Raw genomic sequence first — 10,856 nt, 5'->3', positions numbered from 1 at the left:
AAGTAAAATTAATCTCTTTGCAATTAAGGTTATAACGCAGGGAAAAAAATATGGAAAGCGAAAAATAGGGTCACATTTACATAAAACCACTAAATTAAAGACATATATTTCACTGTAATGAAAGCTGTCAGTTTTCATGTGATGCCATTGACTAGTTTGCTTATGAGGTCCAATCACGCAAAATTGATGCTGAGTTCACGTACTGTTCTTCTCACTTTTAAGACCTTGTCTCGTGTATTATTGATGACATGCTCCATATGCAAATAAACAGGTGCTGATCAGCAACTGCTGTTTCACTTTTAAGGCCCTTATGGAAGCTCCCTAAGCAAGAACCTGGCAAGCCTCTTTAGCAGAATCAATGCACATAAAGCAATTTGATAGCACAGGACGATCAGCACCAGGTTAACTACCATTAGAGTTGCTACTGCAAAAAAGCAACGGCCCCGCTGCCATTCACGGCCTGCAGAAAACTCTCGTATGGATGGGCTTCTTCATTTATTTCAACTGAGGGGCAAATCCACAGAAGCAACTAAGTGTACATCAACTTAAGTAAGGGGAAAGGCACCAACAAATGGGGAAAACTCTTGCACAGAGAAGTTCCTGCATACACATGAAGGATTCATTTTCTTTCGGCATCGGGTACCAACGCTAAGTTTGGCACAACTTACTTCCTCTTTAATCCCATTCTGTCCCTCATGATTACTTCATGATTAAGTTTTCATGATTACCTTATGGTTAGGTCCCTCATGATTACCTCATGATTAAGGTTTCAGTCAACCACAGCTATGGTAAACCTTGTCTCTTCAGATGGAGAATTTACGAGAGATTTATCACCGATATAACGTTTCAGAAATCAACGAGCAGAAAATCCATTCACAATTCAAAGCAGTGAAAGGTTTTTAAAATGGCTCCCATCCCTGTTCATTATAGAGTTGGCAAAGTTGATTTATGTAATTATTTGTCGATTATCTGTTTGTGTGTTTCAACTTCCAGCACAATCCTGAAAAGGGGGGGGGGGGAAATGATGCTAAGAGGCAGCGTAACCCCTGTGCTGGCATTAATGCCCACTTGCACTGTGCGAATGGGCACTAATGCTGGCACAGGACGACTTATACCGGTGCTGAGAAGCGCAACAACACAAGGCATGGGCACTGGCAGAGCCTTGCCGGCAGCATCTCTCTGGCACAGGGGCTCGTACCAGCACCACAGGGGGCTTTCCTAGGGGCAGGGGTGACTCTAGTCAACTTCCTGAGCCTTTCACCCCGGGAACGCCCCTTTTTGCTGGTGCAAACTTGTACTTTCTAAAATGGTGGTGGAGCCCCGGGGAACTGTATGGAGCAGTTTCACAGGGCTTGGGGGAGATTTTATTTTATTTTTTGCAACTGCAAGCCGCTCAGAAGGTGTCTCGGCTGGACGGTCCCCAGGAGCCCCACAACTACCCTTCCCTTAGGATTGCTCTGCCAATGTTTCAATTTGTTCTTTTAATAAGGGTTTGAAGCAACATGTGATAATGTGAAAATTACAGGACAAGAACAGCTATAAATTAGCAGAGGACCAATGAGGTATGCTGCTTATTTTATCCATATCCACATTACAGGCTAATGACACACCCTGTAAGCAAGTAACACAAGGCTGAGTTTCATTCTACTCACGCCGTCAGTGGATTGTCTGTTGTCAAATACATCGTCATAACAAAGAAAGGCTATGCAGCTTGACATTTCTTTTAATATGACAATGTGCTTTATTATTATGCTTAGAACGCTGAGCTCCATTTCATAGAGCGATCACACACACAAGTATTAAACGTTATTATGAAGGCTGCTCTATTATACACACTTAAGATCCACTGATTTCAATTGGAATTAAACATGCATGAAAATGGCAATTTGTGTGCTTGCAAATATTTCAAATACAAAATGTGGAGTTGTTTAAAGATGCACTTAATACACACACATCTCAGTTCGCCCTGGCGGATCCAACAAGCTATAAGTGCAGCTCTGATTGCAAAAGAGCTCTTTCCTATTTCTTCCTCACTGCGTTTCCTGAATAGCTGCTCCTGCTGGCCAGGAGACTCTATGGAACTGCATGGCATGAGGTAATGCAGAATACAATGGGGGGAGGCTATCAGCAAACCCCCCCTCCCTGGGGGAAGGGTTGCCAACCTCCAGGAACTAGCTGGAGATCTCCTGCTATTACAACTGATCTCCAGCCGACAGAGATCAGTTCACCTGGAGAAAATGGCCGCTTTGGTCATTGGACTCTATGGCATTGAAGTCCCTCCCCTCCCCTCCTCAGGCTCCCCCCCAAAAACCTCCCGCTGGTAGCAAAGAGGGACCTGGCAACCCTACCCAGGGGGGACTACTTGCTGAAGTGGTAATGCTTTCTGCTTTTGAAAGTACACCTCTGTATGCAAGCCTTACCAATAATTTACTCTTTATCATGTCATACCACAATAATGAATCACATTCCATGTCAGAATGTCCCAACTTGAAACTGAAAGCCAACCTATGTTTTAAGGAGGAAAAAAATACATATTTCCTGGGACAATTGATTTAAAAATGTAGGAGAGATTTGCTTGAATGTCCCGCCGTGCAAAATTTCTCCCAGAACACTAAAAACTAATCCATCATAGACAATTCTAATCTTATCCGACATTTTGGCTTTGCACAGGCAGGGATTTTATGACATGGGAAAGATTCAAATATGTGATCACACACCTCAAACAGTACAGTCCTACCAGTATTGTACCACAGGATTTTTCTGTATGTTTGTTTCCTTGAGTTTCCGCAAGCATCAGATGTTAGCAAAGCTAAAAATCAATGCAACTGGGGAAAATGTAAACACACGCCAGCATTCTACGCCTCCCCGCATGTAAAACAGCAGAAAGATAAACCCTAGAGGGTGCTCAGAGATGCTCAAACAGATTATGACTGTGTTTGAACTATTGCAAAACGAATACAAGGCAGACTTTGGATCAAAAAGGTGAACTCAGTTATGGCTGCTTTATGTGCATAGGCAATGTTTCTGTCCAGAATCCACAGGACCACTGGCAGGCTATTGGCTCAAACTGTACAAATACCATCTTCTACTCGAAATCTTAATTGGCCATGGAGCTGCGGACAATGGAAGAAGAAGGAGAAGGAGAAGGAGGAGAAGAAGGAGCAGAAGAAGAAGAAGGAGAAGAGAAGGAAAAGGAGAAGATATTTTTATATGCCGACTTCCTCTACCACTTAAGGGAGAATCAAACCAGCTTACAATCACCTTCCCTCCCCCTCCCCATAACAGACACCCTGTGAGATAGGTGAGGCTGAGAGAGCTCTAAGAGAGCTGTGACTAGCCCAAGGTCACCTAGCTGGCTTCATGTGGAGGAGTGGGGAAACAAATCCAGTTCACCAGATTAGCCTCTGCCGCTCATGTGGAGGAATCAAACCCGGTTCTCCAGATCAGAGCTGAGTGAGTAGTCAGAAATGGGGGGGAAGAAAGAAGTGCTCCACAGGTACAAACTTCACCTGACTCCCTCATACATTCAGCATAGTACCCCCCCCCCCCATTGAGTGCTGCTTCCTTGGCAAACTCCTACTTCTTTGAATACTACTTGAGCTTCAGTGTCTCCAGCATTACGCTGAAGAAATCCAGCATGGCTAACACCCAGGTTCTTTTTCAAATTAGGTAGATTGCTCTGATCAGTGAAGTTTGAAGTGGTGCAGATAGTCATATAAAACTCACAGGGGAGGGAGGAATTCCGACACAGTTCTTATCAAGTATCACAGACAGTTTCACAGACTGGGCTGTTTCCCTCTTGCAGTGCTCCCGAAAGCAGAGCCTTATGGCAGGTATTCATTTGTACTCTTTTAAACCCATCGCTTCAAACTGCTGTTCCATGCCACATATTTAAGTTCAGAACAGAACGCCTCACGCCTTCGGCGTAGCTTTACGTTTGAGTACTATTGTGGGTAAACACAGAAGACCGTTTATTGGTTTTTATCTTGCTATGATGAGCACACAGCCAGCTGATAAGTGGCTCTTTGCATCATTCTGCCAAAGGAGGAGGATTTTATCACAGACCTTCATCAGGCCACAGTTGAAAATTCCTGAGGGTTAGCTGCATCCAGTTGTTGCAGCAAAAGCAGAAACTTTTGTGGGCTAGAGGCCACTTCATCGGGGGCATGAAGTGGGCTCTAGCCAGAGTGGTGTAGTAGTTAAGAGTGGTGGAGGCTAATCTGGTGAACCAGGTTGGTTTCCCCACTCCTACACATGAAGCCAGCTGGGTGACCTTGGGCTGGTCACAGCTCTCAGCCCCACCTACCTCACAGCGTGTCTGTTGTGGGGAAGAGAAGGGAAGGGGATTGTAAACTGGTTTGATTCTCCATAATACGTAGATAAAATCGGCATACAGAAACCAACTATTCTTCTTCTCATGAAAGGCTGTTCCACAATAAATCAGTCACAGGCCATTCCTGAAAGGGGGGTAGTTAGTGGACATTTAAAAATAAATTAAAAATGATTAAAATGATTAAACACACACACACACATACAAACAAACGTGAAACTCCCTCATTGGGTTTCACGGGGCCACGCCCCCTATTTTTCAGATTTTAAGCTGGCAAAATGGCATGTTCCCAGGGTGAACAGGCTTTGAAAGCTGCCTAAAGGCAGCTCCACCCCAGGAATGGCCTGGGAATGCCCCTTGGACACCAGCACAAGCACTTGCAACTGAAAAACTCCATCGGGGAGGCAGTGCTGGTGCACGAGGCTCGTGCTGCTGTGTCGCTACCTGGAGCTGGCATAAATCGCTTTGGCCCGGTGTCCATGCCACTTTGTATGGCACAAGTAGCACGGGCATCAGTGGTGGGGTCACGCCTGCTCCTAAACAGCTCCGCCCCCTTCAAGATTGCACGGTTTTAGTCTTCAAGATGCCACAAGCCTCCTTTTTGTGTCATCTGATTTGGAATATTCAAAACAGAGGTGATGACATCTGGCACTGGGTGGTTATAAGGAGCACAGTGGTAGATTACCTTTCGGTAAATGGCTGTCTGTACTCACCAGATGTCAAAACATTCTCTTGGGAGTTTGGCCTCCTGGCTGCTTTAGGCTGATGCTTTGAGCAGAAAGAGCTGCTGGTCTGAAGAGCAGCATTCTTAGGTCTTTATAATCTGTTCTCTGAATCCGCACTTGCAATTTATGCTTCTCGCAAATGGTAGCTGGGAATCGAATAATGCTGAACTACTCCATTCTATCTTTTTAAAAAATTACATGCAAATGTAATATTCATATAAGTGTACTTTTTATCCTATCAGTCCTCTGCAAAGGGATTTTCCATTTAATGCTTCAGGTTTCTTTCGGTGTAATTTAGAAAGCGAAGGGGGGGGGATGAACTGAAGGCTAAATGCTGAAAGCACTTTGATAAACCAGCCGAGTCATCACTAAAATAGTCCCACTCTACTGCCCTCAGTGTCGCTCTCTTCGAGTGGCATTTTACAATCCGGCTATGCAACGTAGCCAGTTCAAAGATGCAAAACTTGCTGCTCTCATACGTACCTGATGATACTTTATAGCAATTTGAGCCTGAACAGAACAAACTGTTAATGGCGGCGATCGGGCATGGCGCTCATCAGGCTCGCCGGGCTTCCAAACCAATGTGGATCCTTGTACGAGATCTGACATTTAATCCATCTCAGGAGCAGTGCGAAGGGATTAAACTGGCTCCCCTTTTATAGCTATAATTCACTGAAACAGCACTTGCATTATACAGCAGGTGTTTCTGAAGTATTTGTAAAAGCTGGGAATCAAACGATTTCAGCATAGTTCATAAATTGCTAAATTAACCTTAAGGAATACCTTACAAGGACAGACGCTCAATGGCTGTGAGGAAGTGGCGGGTGATAAAGGAAGTTCTAGCAACATTTCCACCAAAGAATTATTCTGTTTCAAGCTTTGATGATACACATTTTTTAATCCTCAGGAGAAAAAACTCAACTTTCAGTTTCCAGTCATCCTCAGTAAGGAGGCAGAAAGAGGAGATTAAGAGAGCAATTCTAAATAGGTCTATTCAAAATCCTACTCAGGTCTACTCAGTGGGCCTTATTCCCAGCAAAGAGTTCTTCGGATTGCACTGTAAGGCTCAACTCTATGCTTTACTTTAATGATACTGTTCATATGGACAATTTGGCCCTGAACTATGTCACACTGAGATCAAAAATTAAAGAAAAAGAACTATCTATCTATCGATCGATTGATCGATCGACTGACTGACTGGGATAAAAACTTGGCAACTGCCAACGTAGTATTAAAATCCACCCCTGCTAAAAGAACCCTCAAATTCTCAACTATATGCATTAATAAGTTCCCCTCCTACGGCTTACTCAAAGGTGAGTATCTTTGAATGAGCCCTAGTAGGGGGACTAACTTCTGAGCATAAGATTGCAATGTCAGAGTGCCTTCTTTTCTGTTCATAATAATAATAATAATAATAATAAGCAGACATCCCCTGCTCTCCCCAACAATGCTGCAAACTGTCATTTCATTTCCCTTCTCCCCTTTGCCAGAAACATTTCATCAGAGAAACAGGTAGAGGAAAGAGGGAGTCAGCAACAATTGTATGACTGGTGATAGGGTAGAAAAAGGGGCTGTCTTCAGGCTCACTGGGTGGTTGGAGGGAGGGGAGAACCCCCCCACCCCACCCCGGTATTCTACCAGTTCAAACAATCCTCTGTAAATCCACTCACTATCCCAGACCTTGTATTTTAGTTCATACAACAGCTTAATAAACACTTCCCTGACAAATGTCATCATGGAAATGCCAGCTACGCACCCTGAGTTTAATATAAAGGCATTTTGATTCCCTTTACACTTAATGCAGCAGGTATTATGATTGCCGTTTGACACAGTGATAAATGAAAAGGCCTCGTCATTGAGTTATTCAGTCAGAAGCAGCAGTAACTGTTACAGTCAGACTATATAAAAAAGGTGATTTTACAAGTTCCTGTTTTTATGTAGTTCCCAGCATTCTCACTGGAATCTGGGAGGGGGTGAATCAGCTCTGCATGCTCACAATAGAAGACTTTGTTAATCTTTACATTGTAAGCAGTAGGAAAAGGAATAGAAATCTGTTCTAAATGTACATCAAGGTTTATTGACTTAAATAATCTCTTGTCAAAATGTCACCACCAAATGGCTAGGTTCAGATATTTTGGCATTATGTGAATGAACTTTGAGATTCTTAGGCTCACATACTTGTCCCAAGATTATTTCATGTTTTCCTCTGAAACTGTAAGAAAGAAGTACAAACAATAATGGAATGGGATTAGGATATTTTTCTCCTCTCTCCCTCTCTGCATTTCGATGCTTGGGGAATTAAAGGGATTCACAGGTTTCTACCAGTTTTGCCTTTCATCCAGCCTCTGCATGTTCAAATATAGCCCTCTGCAATAGACTCAAAGAAGAGCTTTGCTTATAGAGAACTAACTTTAGGACATTATGAAATTAACAGACTGTTACTGAGCCAAAAGGACGAAAGTTCTTAGGAGGCTAGGAAGGGGCTGCACCAGCTTCTAGGCCCCTTGCGCCAGGGCCCGTGCCACTTACACCATCCAGGGTGGCACAGATGCTGGCGGGGGGGGATGCACGCCCTCCTCCTGGTGCTGCCGTGGCAGCGCCACTCAGGGACGCTATCACAGCCTCCGCCAACGTCTGGATGGCACACCTCCATGCACCATCTTACCGGGGGGCATTCCCAGGCCAGTCCAGTCGAGCCGCATTTAGGCGGCCTCCTAAGCCCTTTCAGCCCGGGAACACCCACTTTGCCCTTACTTGCACTTACGCCAACGTTTGAGGTGCTGAAGCCCCATGGAACCCTATAGAGCAGTTCAACAGAGTGTGCACGTAAGGGCAAGGTTTCAGCTTCAGTGGAGCGGGGGGAAGGACTTCCTTTGGTGGCAGTGGGCTGTGCTGCCTCCTCTGTAAAGAGCCTCCCCCGCGCCTTCATGGAAGCCCCGTGAAGGCGCGCGGGGGGGGGGGACCCCGAATCTGCTGAATTTATTCGGCTCCCCCGTTTCCCACCTTTTTTTGAGTTCGGTTCATCCCAAACTAAAAACAGTCGAATCGGGGGAAATTCGGCTGTTTTTCGGTTCGGGATGAACCGAATCGACAGCCCTACCTGTGGCCATATGGGAAAGAGGTCATTTGTAGCCCATAGCAGGTCAGTAGCATCACCCCTGTCAGCAATCCAGTACACCAGAGAGGAGGCAAGAAAGGGCTTCATTATATGTTGCAGTACACTACAGGCTACAATAGACTTTCCCAGCAAGCATACAGATTCTAGGTCCAAACAGATATGGTATGACACGGATTCTGGTCATCTGAAATCATCTTAGTTATAGCTTCAATAGCTTGTTTAACTCATGTTGAATTCTGAACAAATAACCTTGAGAACCCAGTTTACTGGCAAGTATGTTTCTGTAGGAACACCATTCTGTGAATGATATTAACTTTTTAATTAAAGCAAAGCAAGTTGGGACAATACGGATACATGAGCATATACCTCATCTCCATTTACAGAATGAGGCAAAGTCTTGCCCTTGTACTAGGTAAATAGACAACTTTATGATAGCCTGTTTTTTAAAAAAAATTGTGACCTTAATAAAATGAGAAGGCGGTGGCAAGATGGGGAAAAAGTATCTTTAAAAAAGCGCGCACAAACATACAAAACACCACTTTCCTATTTTCAAAATAAAAAAATGTGTCCGTTGCTCAAGGTCTTCCTGAGCGAGAATATACTTAATTGATATGCAACAGTATCATCCCGAGGGGATCACTCAAAGTAGACCTATGCTCTCCTTGTACGCTTGTTTTCATTAAGCTTAGAAAGCAAGAATTCGTGTCAATTATGCAGAACACACATATGGTGATGCAGAAGAGAAAGGAAAGTTTGGAAACCAGAGAATGATAAAAGAAGAAGAAATGAGAAATATTGTACACAAAGCAACATGCCCTTTGATATGGGTTCAGAACCGGATTGCTGATTATGCTACAGGAGTATGATATAATTAACTTGCATTACTCTGGGCAGAGAGGGAGCTGATTCCAATCCTGGTGCACGCTATTTCTGATATAGTTTTTGAGTTAGCCGATAGCAGTTGTCTTCTCATAGTCATTACCACAAAACCGATGGCTGAAAACCCCACATTGGTGCTGCTATCTGCATAGCTGTGCTAAAGGTCACTATTTCCCTGAGAAATCACAGGGGAGTGAAGGGTAAAAGCCCTGCCTTTCAATTCAGAATGCTTTCTTTTCATTTCAATGGTTGAGGGAATGTGAAGCAAATCTTAGCTGAGACAAACCTGTTTTCATATCCTGGTTCAAATTCCTTTCCTTTTATCCCTTAGAAGCTCCTTGATCAATTGATCTTGAGCAGCATATATCTAGTGTTGGAGGGATATAAGGACTGAAACAAATCTTGCCACTGACAATGTAGCCTTGGGGTCCCTGTCGCTTAGTAAAAAAGGCATTATGTCAGTCACAGAGGCATTGGATTTGTATATTAAAAGGGGGGAAATATAGTGCGATCGAAGTTCCTCGTAAAAGCGGCATTCCAAAAGGGCATGGGCTAATGAGTCAATAGAGCCAGAAGAGCAAGGGCAGATCCTGTCTATGGTATATTCAGAATTCTGCCCTGCATTACCATAGAAGGGTTAGCATTCAATCTAGCCAAGCAAAAAGCTCTACAGAGACGAGGAGTTGTTAGATAATATGTATAGGCAGGCAGACCACGTGGAGGGGGTATTCCGAAGAACTGGGATGAACAGACGCGACGAGCACGAAAAGTAGTGCTGTTATAATCGAGCTCTTTAATGCGCTTTTTAATTTTGGCAAAAGCTTCAGTTTTCCCAAGATCTGATATCATATCCTGCGAGAAGCCCAGCAACGCCAGTTTCTCATCTAAGATTTTTTGCCATGAGTATTTGAAAGGGTCATGCTTCAGAGAAGCTAGGAACCCCTCAGTGCTAAAGCACAGTTTAAGGTGGAGTTTAAAGGCGGCCAACCACGCCCTAGCTTCAAGTGACATTTGGCCAAACTCGGAAAGGAAAGGAAAAAAGGTTCAAATTGTGAGAGATAGCCAAATTGTCCTCAAAACTAGAGAGTTTTTTCCCCGCCTCATGCTTAGCACAAAAGCAACACTGTCCAACATACCTCAACAGAACAAGCAAATCATCTCGGCGTCTGAATCCTTCTAGTATTACTTGACTGATCTTCCTTCAAAGGCTATTTTTCCCCTTTCAAGAATTTTTGGGAAAGAGCTGGATACTGGAACTCACACTGGGTTGCCATGCCTGCTTTCCTGCACATAATTTCATTATCATATTTACAATGACACAAGAAAGACAATTCTCACCATGTACTCCTTGCACTTTTGGAGTTACTGACGGAGAACAGGCTTCACTTTCATATCAATTAGCATGACACTCTCCTTTGAGACTACAGTACCCCAGAGAATGTGTGCTCAGTCATCTTTGCCAATTCTTTCGTCTTTTGCAATGATGTCCTTTGTGTGATCTTTGTGTGATCTGGATTTCTTCAGATTCTGAAAGCCCATTCTCTCTTAACTCAGCAAGAGCATAGTGGGGACACAGCCGGTTTAAAGAAACCTTGGAAGCGGTAAGAGTCTGACTACTGTGAGCATGTTCATGCTCTCTCTCTCTCATACACACACAAACACACACACACACAAATTAGATGACTAACATGCTGTGAAGAAGAAGAAGGAGGAGGAGGAGGAAGAGGAGGAGTTAGTTTTTATATGCCAGTTTTCTCTTCCTCCTAAGGAGAATCAAACCGGCTTACAATCTCCTTCCCTTCCT

Source organism: Euleptes europaea, unplaced genomic scaffold (genome assembly GCF_029931775.1).
Source record: "Euleptes europaea isolate rEulEur1 unplaced genomic scaffold, rEulEur1.hap1 scaffold_65, whole genome shotgun sequence".
In the NCBI taxonomy this organism is placed as follows: Eukaryota; Metazoa; Chordata; class Lepidosauria; order Squamata; family Sphaerodactylidae; genus Euleptes; species Euleptes europaea.
The sequence above is the reverse complement of the archived record's forward strand: the minus strand, read 5'-3'. Positions refer to the sequence as shown.